Raw genomic sequence first — 12734 nt, 5'->3', positions numbered from 1 at the left:
GGTCCATTTTTCAGATCATTTGAGATATACAACTACACAATTGTTGAGAACTTGAGAGATCCACGGCACATTTAAAGCTCTTTTAAGTGACTTGAGTCGCTGTTCCAGATCACTCACGCGGCCCGCGGCACATCTTAAGTTCACTTATATAAGTGACCCACAATACAGTTTTACATCACTTAACACGTTCACTGCTAATGACACCAGGAAGGATTTGTACTAGGTGGCTCAAAACTAGTTTTAATCTTAAAAAAAGATGCGCCCCACGGACTTGACAAGCAATTTAGGCCCAACAGTGAACGTGTTAAGGGCGGTATTCACCGACATGCTTTAAACTATAATCCCAGTTTTTTGATAAGAGAACGTCACCGATTGGTTAAATTCAGGTTTTTAATCAATCTACATTGATCTCTTATCCAAAAATTATGACTACAGTTTAAAACATGTTGGTGAATACGGCCCTAAATTGCCTACGTCACGTTCTCATGCAACTGAAACGACCCGCGAAATATTTGCTGATCATATTAGCTGATCCACGGCACAGTTCCAGATGACTCAAACGGCCCGCGGCACATTTCCAGATTAATTAAGTGACCTGCAACGGCGCTGTTCCCGTCACTTAAGTGGCCTGCGATACGTTTTCATACCTGTGGAGTGGCCCATACTTTCCCAAAAAGGTGGAGCACCGTTGATGTATGATTCTGAAGTGTGATTAGTGACATCTACAGAGTGGTTCTGAACTTCCGATAAAATTTTAAAACTTTAAATTTTTGAGAGCATGCCACATGTATCAGTGAAAATAAAACAAAAAACGCATTGTAAAAAAGACATGATGGATGAAGATTTTTTTTATAATTTTTAAGAAGTGTGTGTGTGTGTGTGCTGTAAATTGAGGTTTACTGTGTTGCTTTCACCTAGTAGTGCCTAAATTGGCCACTAGAGCATAAACACTTCGTTTATGTACGCATGTTTTTTGACGAGAAAATTTTGGTTCTGGGGTGTCCTCGACCTTCCCTAAATGTTTGTGTGTTGTTGTTGTTTTTTTTTTTTACTCACTGATTCTGATCTGAACAGTTTGAATTATGTATTTTCTTAATATAGGAAAAGTCCGAATTCACTTTCACTGAACTCATGTAGCATAATTTTTTGTGAAATTTCATTCCGAATATATTTTTTATTCACATTTTTGTTGGTTTTTAGTTAATTTTTATTTTTAAGTCAGGTTTTTTTAAAATTTTAATCAATTTTCTTTCGATTTTTGATCAGGTTTTGTATGATTTTTCATCTTTTCTGTTTGCTTAGAGTCAACATTTTTATTGATTGTCAATTTCTAGTAAATTGTTCCTTCGGTTCAAGCAAATATTTTGTTGATTCTTTTGTTGAATGTGGTGAATTTTTTGTTGATTTTTGCTCGATTTCTTTGTTAAATTTTGAAATGGTTTTTTTCTTTTTCGGTCAATTCTTATGTTGATTCAAAGGGTTTTTTTTTTGTTGTTGTTGTTGATTTTCAATAATTTTTTGTTTATTTTCGGTCCAAATTTTCGGAAATTATTTCCTTTATTTTTAATCAATTGTTTCCTTGATTTTCATCCAATTCGTTTTGTTTCCATTATGCTGGTGGTTTTTAGTAAACATTTTTGTTTTGAATTTTGTCGGTTATCACTTAATTATTTTGTTGGATTTTTGTTAATTTTCGATCAATTGTTCAGTTAATCTTTTTCTTAGAAAATTTCAGAAAAATCACAGAATTTGTTTCTTGCAAGAGCTTCTTGTCATTTTAGCAACTTTTTTTTTTTTTTTGGAATTTTCATTGGAAAAATCTCATTTTCATATTTTCATTATATCAATATTTTCTTGTTAATTATTTTTACTCTTTCATATTTGAATATTTTTAACCAAAAGTTACACGAACTTTAAATGAATTTATGGCTCACTAACGATATATAAATGAAGAATTCATTTTTTTCCTATTTCATTCATGTACCAGGGCGTAGGTCAGTGATAAAGGTGATCACATTTTCCAATATCAAGGTAATAGAATTTTTTTTTGTCATTGTTGCCATTGGAGCAATGATACAGATATAAGTCTCATCAAGAGATAAAAAAAAATGTCTATCTATATCTATACGGTAAATTATAGGCTCATGATCAACTCTTACCCACAGAAATAGGTTCCAGTCGGGGTGGAGTGACCACACTTTTTTTTTTGTTGGTCCCACCTCCGCAAGAGAAATTGTACGTTAATGTGTCGCAGAGACATTGCACGATTTATCACGGTTCGCTCTACCGATCGAAAGAAAGAGTTGTGTGCGTGTTATCGCACACAAGACTTGAAGGCTAAAATGGTGAATTGATCGCTTTCCAGCGTTGAAAATATATGTGAGGGCAAAAAAAAAAAAAAAAAGGACGTTTACACTGCGGTCAGTTTCAGGACGTCGATATCGATGAATGTTTCAAGACATCCACCCCCAACCGCGATCATTTTTCGAAAGTAGACATAATCCAATTGACTTATTGGTTACTTGTCAAGAAAAATACCTACTTTTTTCTTTCGGTGTTCGCTCTACTAAAACTGAACGGAACCGGAGAATATGTCGGTATTTACACACGCAGTGTGCTTACTAACTTCACTTGTGGATATGATCGGTACTTCAAATAAATCAATGAAAAATATTCAGAGTCGACTATTTCCAGTGAATTATTTCAAAAATATTTGGAGAAGTATTAATACTGAAATATCCAGGGTTATCGGAATTTTTTCCGAGCTTCACACTTCACCGTACTTTTGAAAACTATCTTCAAGTTTGGCAAAAGATTGCGTAATTTTTCGATTTTGTCTTAAATGAATTTCGGATTTTTTATATAAAATATCTATTTTACTTCGATTGGAATTTCCGTAAGACTTCATTGAAAATATTATGTCGGGTGTGGGGGGGGGGGATAATCGAATTTTTCATTTGGCATTACTTTTATTTATTGCATTCTGCATTCTAATAATGTATACGGGGGGTTCCGAAATTCGTTTTACGAACGCCATGAGGCTGATGGAATGCAACTAGGAAAGCACAAACCATCCTTAAAAACTCAAGCTGTGGTGCACTACAAGGACGTTCGGATGGAATTGCTAGGGAGTCCCGAAGACAAGACACGTGTCAGATCCGAGAACCGTCCAGCGAAAGAACTAGAGGAGCACATTTCGACGGGAATTCAAACAACCTCAAAGATTATGCCAAAAAGCGCTTTGCGACAAGATACGTACAAGAACTGGAAACCTTTTAGCGGTGAAGCACTAGAGGAGCACTTGGATGGAAATTCGAGGAATCTCAAAGATTGTACGCGAAGCGTTTTTTGACAAGGCACTTGACAGATTCGAGAACCTTTGAGTAGTAGAGCACCAGTAGAGCACTTGGACGAAGATGAAAGGGAATTCCACAGATTCTACCAAAAATGTACTTCCCCACTAGACACGTGCCAGATCCAAGAACCTTCCAACGACAGTGGGGCAATTATACCTTTAATAATTGTTAAAGATGTAAGGTTGTCAACTATCATTGAAATTTCTGAGATATCGTCAATGGCGAGAAATGTTGGTGGGGGTGGGACGCTACTTCAAGTCGAAATAGAACCACTGTACGAACACGGATGAAATCTTTCAAACGGCAGTGGAATTTATTAAATCTAGTTCTTTGTGGTTTTTTTCCTCTCTTCACCAAGACGAAGGTTCATTGTAACCCTGTGAACCAAAGTTCCCCTCCGTTTTTTCTATACTCCTATTAGTGATTCTTCCCCCCCCCCCCGCATATAAGGGGTCATTCAAGTATCACGTCAGCATCGAGGGGGGGGGTGGGGTTCGGATTTGCTGACTTTTGATGACGAGGGGGGGGGTTTGAAGGTTGCTTACGTCATCAACCACCCTTTTTGAATATATGAAATATTTTAAGCTGCTGACGAAATTTTGCTGACGGGGGGGGGGGTGTAAGTATTTTGCTGACAAGGGGGAGGATCAAAAATGGCTAAAAATATGCCTACGGTAATACTTGAATGGCCCCTAATGTGTGTTTTGTATATAATCTTTCTACTATATACACGTAAGAGAATACGTAAGGTTAGCGAGAGAAGGGAAATGGACCGCATACTTCTCTTATCTACTTATTTGCTATACTGTTTTTCCTTTTCAATTTATTTTTTTACTCCTATTCTCTTCTGTTTTTTTTTTCTTGCTTTTTCTAACGTACGGTTAGGTTACCAGATTTATCGTCGATTCTTTAGATAGAGATAATTCAAATTTGTTGCAAAAAGCTTGTTAGCGAGGGGGTTAAAAAGTAATTCACCAAGAAAGAAAAATATACATTACGTTTGACAAATATATGAGATATATGCATATTTATACGACTTTAAGTAAGTATTATAATTAGACAATTACAATAATATAATTTATAAGTCGTGAATTTAATCTGAATTCTTGATTTCAGCAAAGAATAAAAATTCAAACTTCGTTGAAAAACGGGGAAAAAATGAAAAAAAAAAAGCCTGGTGATCAAAATTACGTGAATGTCCCGTAAAACAAGGGTCATAAGGTCACTCTATATATGTTGCAGCTTTTGGCCCGAGATCAGCGGAAATTTCACATATCTGGCCCGCGGACTGTAAATGTTGCGCACCCCTGGTGTTAGCCTTCGAAAGTACATCGGTGTCTGCAAGAATTTCGATCTCATATTATCCGAACGATTAAAAGTATTCATTCTTCAGTTCATCCTAAATCCTCTCTATCGTGCATCAAAACATGCTCGTAAACCGTCTTTTCTATCATCTTGAGAGCCTAATAAGTTTGATGGATCGACTAAGAATCTCAAAGTCTCACAAGCACCATATTGAATACCTATATCGATCGTAATATTTTTCTTTCTCTTACTCACCGCATGTAAATAGTAAGCAGAGTATGTACATGCGTACGTATCATCACGTAAAAACGATAATATCGAGTTGGAAAAGTTTCCAATGGTATATCCAGAGACATAATTATCGATCGAACTAGTTTTCTTGCACATTATAGGTAGCTGGATCTTTGGTGGTGTCTTAATTTTGTTATTTTTCACCTGTAGAAATATCAACGTGCTCTAAGTGTATTTGTGTGTACTGTCTCTTATTCTAGCCATTTAATTGAACAAAGTCTTCTTTCGAGCGAATATCTAAGCGGATTTGGCAAAAGAACGCGGGAGGGAAAAGTTCTAATTAATTTGAGGAGGATTTCGGCTATGCTAATTAAGAGGATTTCAGATCTACTAATTAAGCTGTTTCCAGATCAGATCTCAGGTGGTTCTGCGACAAAACCCATTTATTTTAGTTGTTTCGTAACTTCGTTGTTTGTGGCGGTGGCCAAAACGTTTCCAAACGTTAATTCGGTACGAATTTTTGGCGATGTGTGTGTACATGGCGTTTCCACCGTAACAACCATTATTGTGGTTTGTATTGCGACAATTTACCTCTGACATTTTTACTAAACATTTTTTTTCTCTCTTCTTCTATTCTATTCTTCTTCTAATTTCTCGTGCCAGAAACAGATGCTGCGCAATTGTTTCCGATACTACCGTAGTTCCGACAATCGTAATTTCTTTCATTTATTTTTGCGCTTAAAGGAACCAGATTCATTATAATTGCCAATATACGATCCACGAGAGAAAAAATACATAATACAGGGTGTTCAAAAAGAATCACCCGATTTGAAATGCGTATATTACGAAAAATATTGAACATAGATACCTAAGATTAATTTTATATTACATGACTAATCATAAAGTTTTTTTTACAAACCAAATTAAAGGTGCTCAATATGTTCACCTTGGGATGCACGGCATATGTCTATACAGTAGTCAAATACGTCCCATATGTCCCAATGTTTGCATCCATTGCTGCTGTTATGCGTATCTTCAGTTTGGCTTATGTAGCTGGAAGGGGGAGGCACATAAACGCAGTCTTTTACAAACCCCCCCCCCCAAGAAGAAATCGCACAGTGTGAGGTCCGGCGATCTTGGGGGCCAGTGATTTTTAACTGAATTGTCAGGTCCCGTGCGGCCGATCTACTACTACTTCACCAAACACCAACTCTGGCCATATCGCTATATTGCAATTTACTGCCATTAGTGAGACGCCGTCTATCGGTGGTCGCCTCGAGTTCATTATGGAAAATATCTATATTCTCCCTTAGGTTCGAACCCGGGACCCTGACAGCAACCTTCACGATGGTAGACTAGCATCTTACCACCATGCCAGTCGGGCACTGCGGCAGATCTATCGTTTAGGAATGCGATTGCTCAAAAGTTCTCGAACGTCCAAGCGCTACCTGTCGGCAATTTCGTGAAACTTGAGATTTCCCTCTTTCTACTTATACATTATTCGATCAAAACGGATTAAAAGCTGAATAGTTATGATTTTTTTTTAAATCGGATGATTATTTTCGCAACATCCTGTATATTTTTTTATAATTTTGAATAGGAAGGAAATGGATGGTTAAGAGGGAAGATGGATAATGCTATTAGTAATAATTCGAGATGGCATACGTATTTCCAATTTCACGGATATTATCAAGTGTGGATCTGGAGTGGGGCGATAGGGGAGATCGTCCACTCCAAGAGTCGAATAATATACGGAAAATTTATACAAGCAAAACTACAGGATGATCCTATGCACCTACACAACTAGTCACTTCTCCTGGTACACGTCGTCCTGGATCCGTCGGCGTCCGCTCCATTCGCAACTGAAGATGTCTGCCTCGGCTTCATTCGCAGCTGAAGATGATTGCCTTCACTCCATACGCCGCTTAAGAATGTCTGTCATTACTCGATTCGCAGATGTGAAGATATCTGCTCCAGTTTCACTTACAGTTGAAGATATCTGCTTCGGCTTCCTTTACAGCTGAAGATGTCTGCTTTGGCTTCATTTGTAGCTGAAGATGCTGTCATCTCTCCATTCGTAACTGAAGTTGTCTGCCTTCGCTCCATTTGCATCTGAAGATATCCGCCTCGGCTTCATTCGCAGGTGAAGATGCTTGCCTTCACTCCATGCGCAGTTGAAGATGTCTGTCATCACTCCATTTGCAGCTGAAGTTGTCTGCCTTCGCTCCATTCGCAGCTGAAAATATTTTCTCCAGTTTCATTTACAGTTGAAGATATCTGCTTCGGCTTCCTTTAAAGCTGAAGATGTCTGCTTTGGCTTCATTTGTAGCTGAAGATGCCTGTCATCACTTCATTCGTAACTGAAGTTTTCTGGCTTCTCTCCATTCGCATCTTAAGATGTTCTGCTCCAGTTTCATTTGCTGCCACTCCTAAGAGCCGAATAATATGAAGAAATTTGTTTGTCAAATAAAATGTGTAATTATTCAAGGAACACAATTCGTCCCTCCCAACACATCGTCCTGGATCCACTTCTAGATATTATACGTCAATCTAATAACATAATTTGTTCCATATTTCCCTAAATGACAGCATAATTCCTGCAGTGAATATCTCTGAAGGGGAAACCGAAAACACCTAGACGCGCAAATGATTGTTCTCCGTATTTCCCAAACATATCATTTGTATTCCGTAAATGAAACCGAAACTAACGTTCCGTATCTGATCCTGGTAATTCAATTATTCATTAAACTGACCTTCAATGAAGAAAAACGAACGCATACGGCTTTGGTTATACGAAAATAGCGGAACTAAGACTAGAATATGGGAAATATATATCTCGTAAAACTCATGTAAATTAAATATTTAAGGCTGATATTATTGTGATTGCGGAACAATTTTAGCAATCAACTTGGTGAATTTTAAATGACTATTTGAGTATATGGCTTGTTAGATATTCCACCTGTTGGTCGACTTGTCAGCGCTCTAATTTCGATCGAGGCAAGCCTAATGGGTGGATACCAAATCATATCTGTTCGGAATCGGCTTCAAAGTGTGAATCCTAGGGTTAAGTTTACCTTCCTTAATGACCGCAAAAAATAGAAAGATATAAATATATATATATTATATATATGTATATTATAAAAGAATAATTTGCAGACCGGCAAAAAATAATACATTTTTCGATTAATAATGAATAATTACGTTTTTTATTATTATAAATAATTTGAGGACAGACAAAAATGAATAAAAAAGAGAAATAATTTGAGGAACGGCAAAAAAGCAAATAAATATCAGAAATTTAATGGATGTAAGCGGACAGTTGCATCTCGATAGAAGAGACTAGGGCAGACAACAAAACATAGTGTAGTGCAGTCAATGGCTTTTTTCACGTCGGTTTTTAATAGGGAAAGTGATATCCAAAGTACGGGTGTGTCATGGGGTGATAAAGTCCTCAACGATACTCAAGTGGAACATGTGGAAGTCCTAAAACTTTTAAAACGTGTATGTGCAAGAAGAGCACCAGGACCGGGTGATATTTATCCAAGGGTCCTTGGGGAATGTGTTAATGAGCTGTTTTTACCGATTGCACATACCTACAGGAGTGGTGTGGATGAGGGTATCGTCTTACGGTTTAGGAATTTTTAGTCACGATTTTTGAGAATTCTCATTGATGAGCGGCTCAGGTTTTCTGAACATTGCTCAACCGTGGCAAAGAAATCGAATCGAATGCTCGGTTTCATTCTTAAAAAAGGGTGTCTGTGCGTTCTCTTAAAGTCATTCTTCCGTTTCATCGGGGCTTAGTTCGTCCTGGATTGAAGTACGCTGTTAGATTTTGAAGACCATACCTACAGAGGGACATAGACTTGGTTGAAGGGGTGCAGAGAAGAGCTACGCGTGCTCTTGTTGGCACACGAGGCTTGAGCTATGAAAAAAGACTTGATCTCTTGAATATATTTACATTGGAGGAACGCAGGTGTCGGGGGGGGGGGGATATGATCGAAGTGTTTGAAATTTTCAACGGGATGAATTGAATGGACTATGAGTCCATTATGGTATTAATGCACCGTCGATCGTTGTGATGTCACAAGGAATTTTTCTCTAACAGGGCTGTGAATAATTGGAATAGCTCAACAACGGGAGTCGTGAATTCTACCAGAATTCACGCGTTTAAAAATACGATTATTTTAATCGGATGAATCGAACAGCCATCCATACTTAGATAAGACAACCATAATATTTTATCATAGTCATTAGTTTTTTTATTATTGTGTGCATTAGTTTTTTTGTGACAATTTTGAGCATTTTTGTCGCACCACGGTTATTTTCTGCACACGAGGGCTAACTAGACTGGAACCCGAAATTTATTGCCGAATCCGAACGGCAGCCTTTTTCCTTATACTCACCGAGACGTTGATGCACTAACACCTCGGTGTGTGAGTCCCTGCGTTAGCCATCTTTTTTCTGTGGTCATGTCGAAATTTCTGCTGTACCTAAGTTTCAGGAAATTTTCGGACGAACTGGTATCGAACTCGCGACACCTCTAATCACACTTTGGTACTTTAAGCGAGTATCTTATCGCTTTGGGCTGTCACTCCCATTTTTCGTGACAATTGCTCTTATTTTGGGTTGCTGTATTTTAGTTATATTTAACATTCATATTTTTTATGGACGGACATCTTTTTTCAGGCACCTCGTTGGGCATTTTTCCTGTTGTCTATTATTTTGCATTTGTATTTGTAATAATTTGAGGACCGGCATAAAGTAAATGAATATAATTAATAATGTGTGGACCGGTAAAAATGAATGAATAAAAAAAATTATTGGACGACCGGCTAGAGAGAGAGAGAGAGAAATGAAAAAAAATAGGAGAAATAATTTGGTTGAAAAACGCTGCTTTTTAACCGAATAGGAATGAAACAAAACTGGGAAAAGTATAACCAAGCTATTCTCAAGTCCCAGTGGAAAATATTCTATAAAAGTTCATATAACAATTATAAGGAAAACATTTTCATTCCCGTTACCTTCTTTTTAATAAGGAGAAATTCGAACCAATTCTTATTTTTCTTGGCTCAGATCAGATCTTTGAAAAGAAGAAACGCAACCGAAATTTAAGGAAAAGCAAACATCTTCGGTGAAATATGTTCCCTATTTTTTTTGAAGGAAACTGCGAAAAAGAAAAATTTACTGACATATCTTTCTAGAAAAACGCAAGCGATACGGGAGAAATTCTGTTCTTTATGAAATGCCATTTCATATAACAGACGGAATTTCGAGATGGAGACTCATAATATGCAAATAAGATTGCTCTCTTTCTCTTACAAAAGCGAGGAATTTTTAACGTTGACTATTCACATCAAATGCAAAAAAGGCAATCGCGGAAGCAAAAAAAAATCGTTATTTTCTCTTTATTCTCCCCGGTGGATATTCGAAGTGGCAACAAGAAATACAATAATAAACAACAAACATGGCTGAGAAACACTTTTTAGGCAATTGTGTTATTGTTATTATTATTTTTATTTTATTTATTTCTTTGAGGGAGAGTGTGACGATGAGAATAGCTGTTAGTGTTCGTCCTAAAAACCGTTAAATGTTTGCAAATCGAATAGTTTTCTGTCGAAGTTGCCATTTCTCAACCGTTCAAAAATATATGTGGTGATGTTATTATCATTTTCATCATGTGAAACATGAATGGGTGTGTAAGAAAAATTATTATGCTACTGTCAGAAAAAGCAGACCATATGCAAATTGTCAGGTGTGATAAATTGGAAAAGTGACAGATGTTCAAAAAAGAAAATATTTACGAGAATTTGCAATTGGCAATGCACAGTGGAAGAAATTTTAGTGCGAAAAGTTCTCGTGTCTTATGTAAACAGTAATGACTCTGTTGTGAACAGTAATTGCCAGAAGAACATTTGCAACATCTTCAGCTTCAACCTTTCATATACTGCGGTCCAAAACAAAATCCACGAAGGCGAATCCTGAAGGCCATACTGCGGTACCTGGATTTACATAGTGGTGTCTTAACGGGGCCCAGGGATCCGAGTCAAAAAGAAGGGCCGATATAATTGGAGAATTTTTAAATTCTAGAATTAGTTTTTCATCAAATGTGAATTTTCATTGCTTGTGGAAACTATTTTCCGCTAAATACGGATTTCCATCGATTCTGAAATTATTCTTTTATCAAATATAAATCTTCTTTAATTCAAGAAATATTTCTTTCAATAATTCCGGAAATATTTTTCATTAGTTGTGAATTTTCATGAATTGCGAAATAATGTTTTCCCACCATTTCTGAAGCTATTTTTTTTTCAATAATACTGCAATTACTCGTTTCATTAATTCCGAAATGTTTTCCAAAAATGAATCTGAAAAATTACATCTTTCTCCAATTTTTCATTGAGATTTTTTCTTTTTTTACAGCTGCAAAAAGATTCTGTATACAGAGTTCCCTGTGATTTATGTCCTGACATAAAGAACAAATGCTCTGGCAAGATGAGTGCTAGTGTCTTTTGGAAATCCACACGGGTAAACGGCTTATACCCCGGGAGGGACAGAGCCTGGGTCGTGTCTGGTCTGTCAGTGTCTTTTGGAAATCATGAAATATGAGTCACCATCAATTGTCGAGGAATCGCCAAATTTGGCATTTAAATATCCTTCGACGACAGAAATACTGTGCTATAGCAAATCTGCAGTGATTTAAAATGCATTTTACGGGACGAGGGAATTGAACATGTCAAATATGTGAGATGGATGTTCATATTTACAGTCGTAATTATCATAATATAATTTATAAAATATGCGAAATTATTTTCAACTCTGATTCTATTAGGAATTAAGCGTTCTGTCTCTTTCTGCGAGTATTGGTTTTCTGTTATTTTCCACCTTCGGAAGGAACGAATGTGAGCTTGTCTACCTTTTAAAAAAGTCGCTCCGCAGAGAATAAACAGACCTTCAACACGATACTTAGCATAACATGAAAATTAAGCACTTGCCCTTTTCACTTCGAAACATAGAAGACATACATCAACAGAACACAAAATAAATACGTTAAGGTAACACATAGGCGTACACTCAGAACACGCATTCTGATATGCACCAATTCGTTAAAAATTTCGCAGAGGAATGTGCACAAGGTACATGTACGGTTGATTACTCGTATTAGTAGTAGCTCTTAAACAAGCAATGAACAAAAATACAGTGGGACGACCCATACCAGACACTCCCCGTTAGCGGACACCTTTCGTAAACGAAGACTTTTTTGGACTCAATGTATTTTACTATCCATTAGCGAACACCTCTCGTTAATGGGGATTTCTGGAATTTCATCAACAGGACTCATTTGTATTTTACTATCCATTAACAGACACTCCTCATTAGCGGTCAAAAATTTCGGTCTCATGGGTGTCCGTTATCGAGAGGTTCTACTGTAATATCACGGTGTTTCTTTTAATGTAGCTACCCTGCACAACTATGACATTTTCCCAGGGTTCAAAGATACCATACGCAGATATAAATATGGACAAAGTTTTTGCCACATCCTCCTGGGATTTCTCAGCTGCTGATTGCACGCATGTTGGAAAAAACTTTATAAAATAATCACATTACTTTTCTATCGATTTCTATTATTATTATATTATGTAATCGAGCGAAAGGTCATCCTTTAGTAGAAAAAAAAAATGCAATTAAAAACAACAGAAATTAATTAAATTTTGTTTATATTTTGATTAGTTCGAGTTTCCCCAACGTTAGGTAAAAAGAGATTACTAAAATTAGGAGAGATAAAAAAAAAGAATGATCTCTCTTTGGAAACATGATTAGCCAAACGAATTCCTCGATGATTTA

At 36.8% G+C, this 12734-nt stretch overlaps 1 protein-coding gene across 1 annotated transcript in view; it reads right to left on the bottom strand.

Moving 5' to 3' along the window:
* The window catches only part of LOC149081100 (glutamate-gated chloride channel-like), a 166797-nt gene that overhangs the window by 55201 nt on the left and 98862 nt on the right, over window positions 1-12734 (bottom strand). The window lies entirely within an intron of this gene.

Source organism: Pholcus phalangioides, unplaced genomic scaffold (assembly GCF_987345545.1).
Source record: "Pholcus phalangioides strain wild (caught in Gottingen) unplaced genomic scaffold, Ppha-v1.0 ptg000010l_1, whole genome shotgun sequence".
NCBI classification, from domain to species: Eukaryota; Metazoa; Arthropoda; class Arachnida; order Araneae; family Pholcidae; genus Pholcus; species Pholcus phalangioides.
Note: the sequence above shows the minus strand (reverse complement) of the source record. Positions and strands in the feature narration are given on the sequence as shown.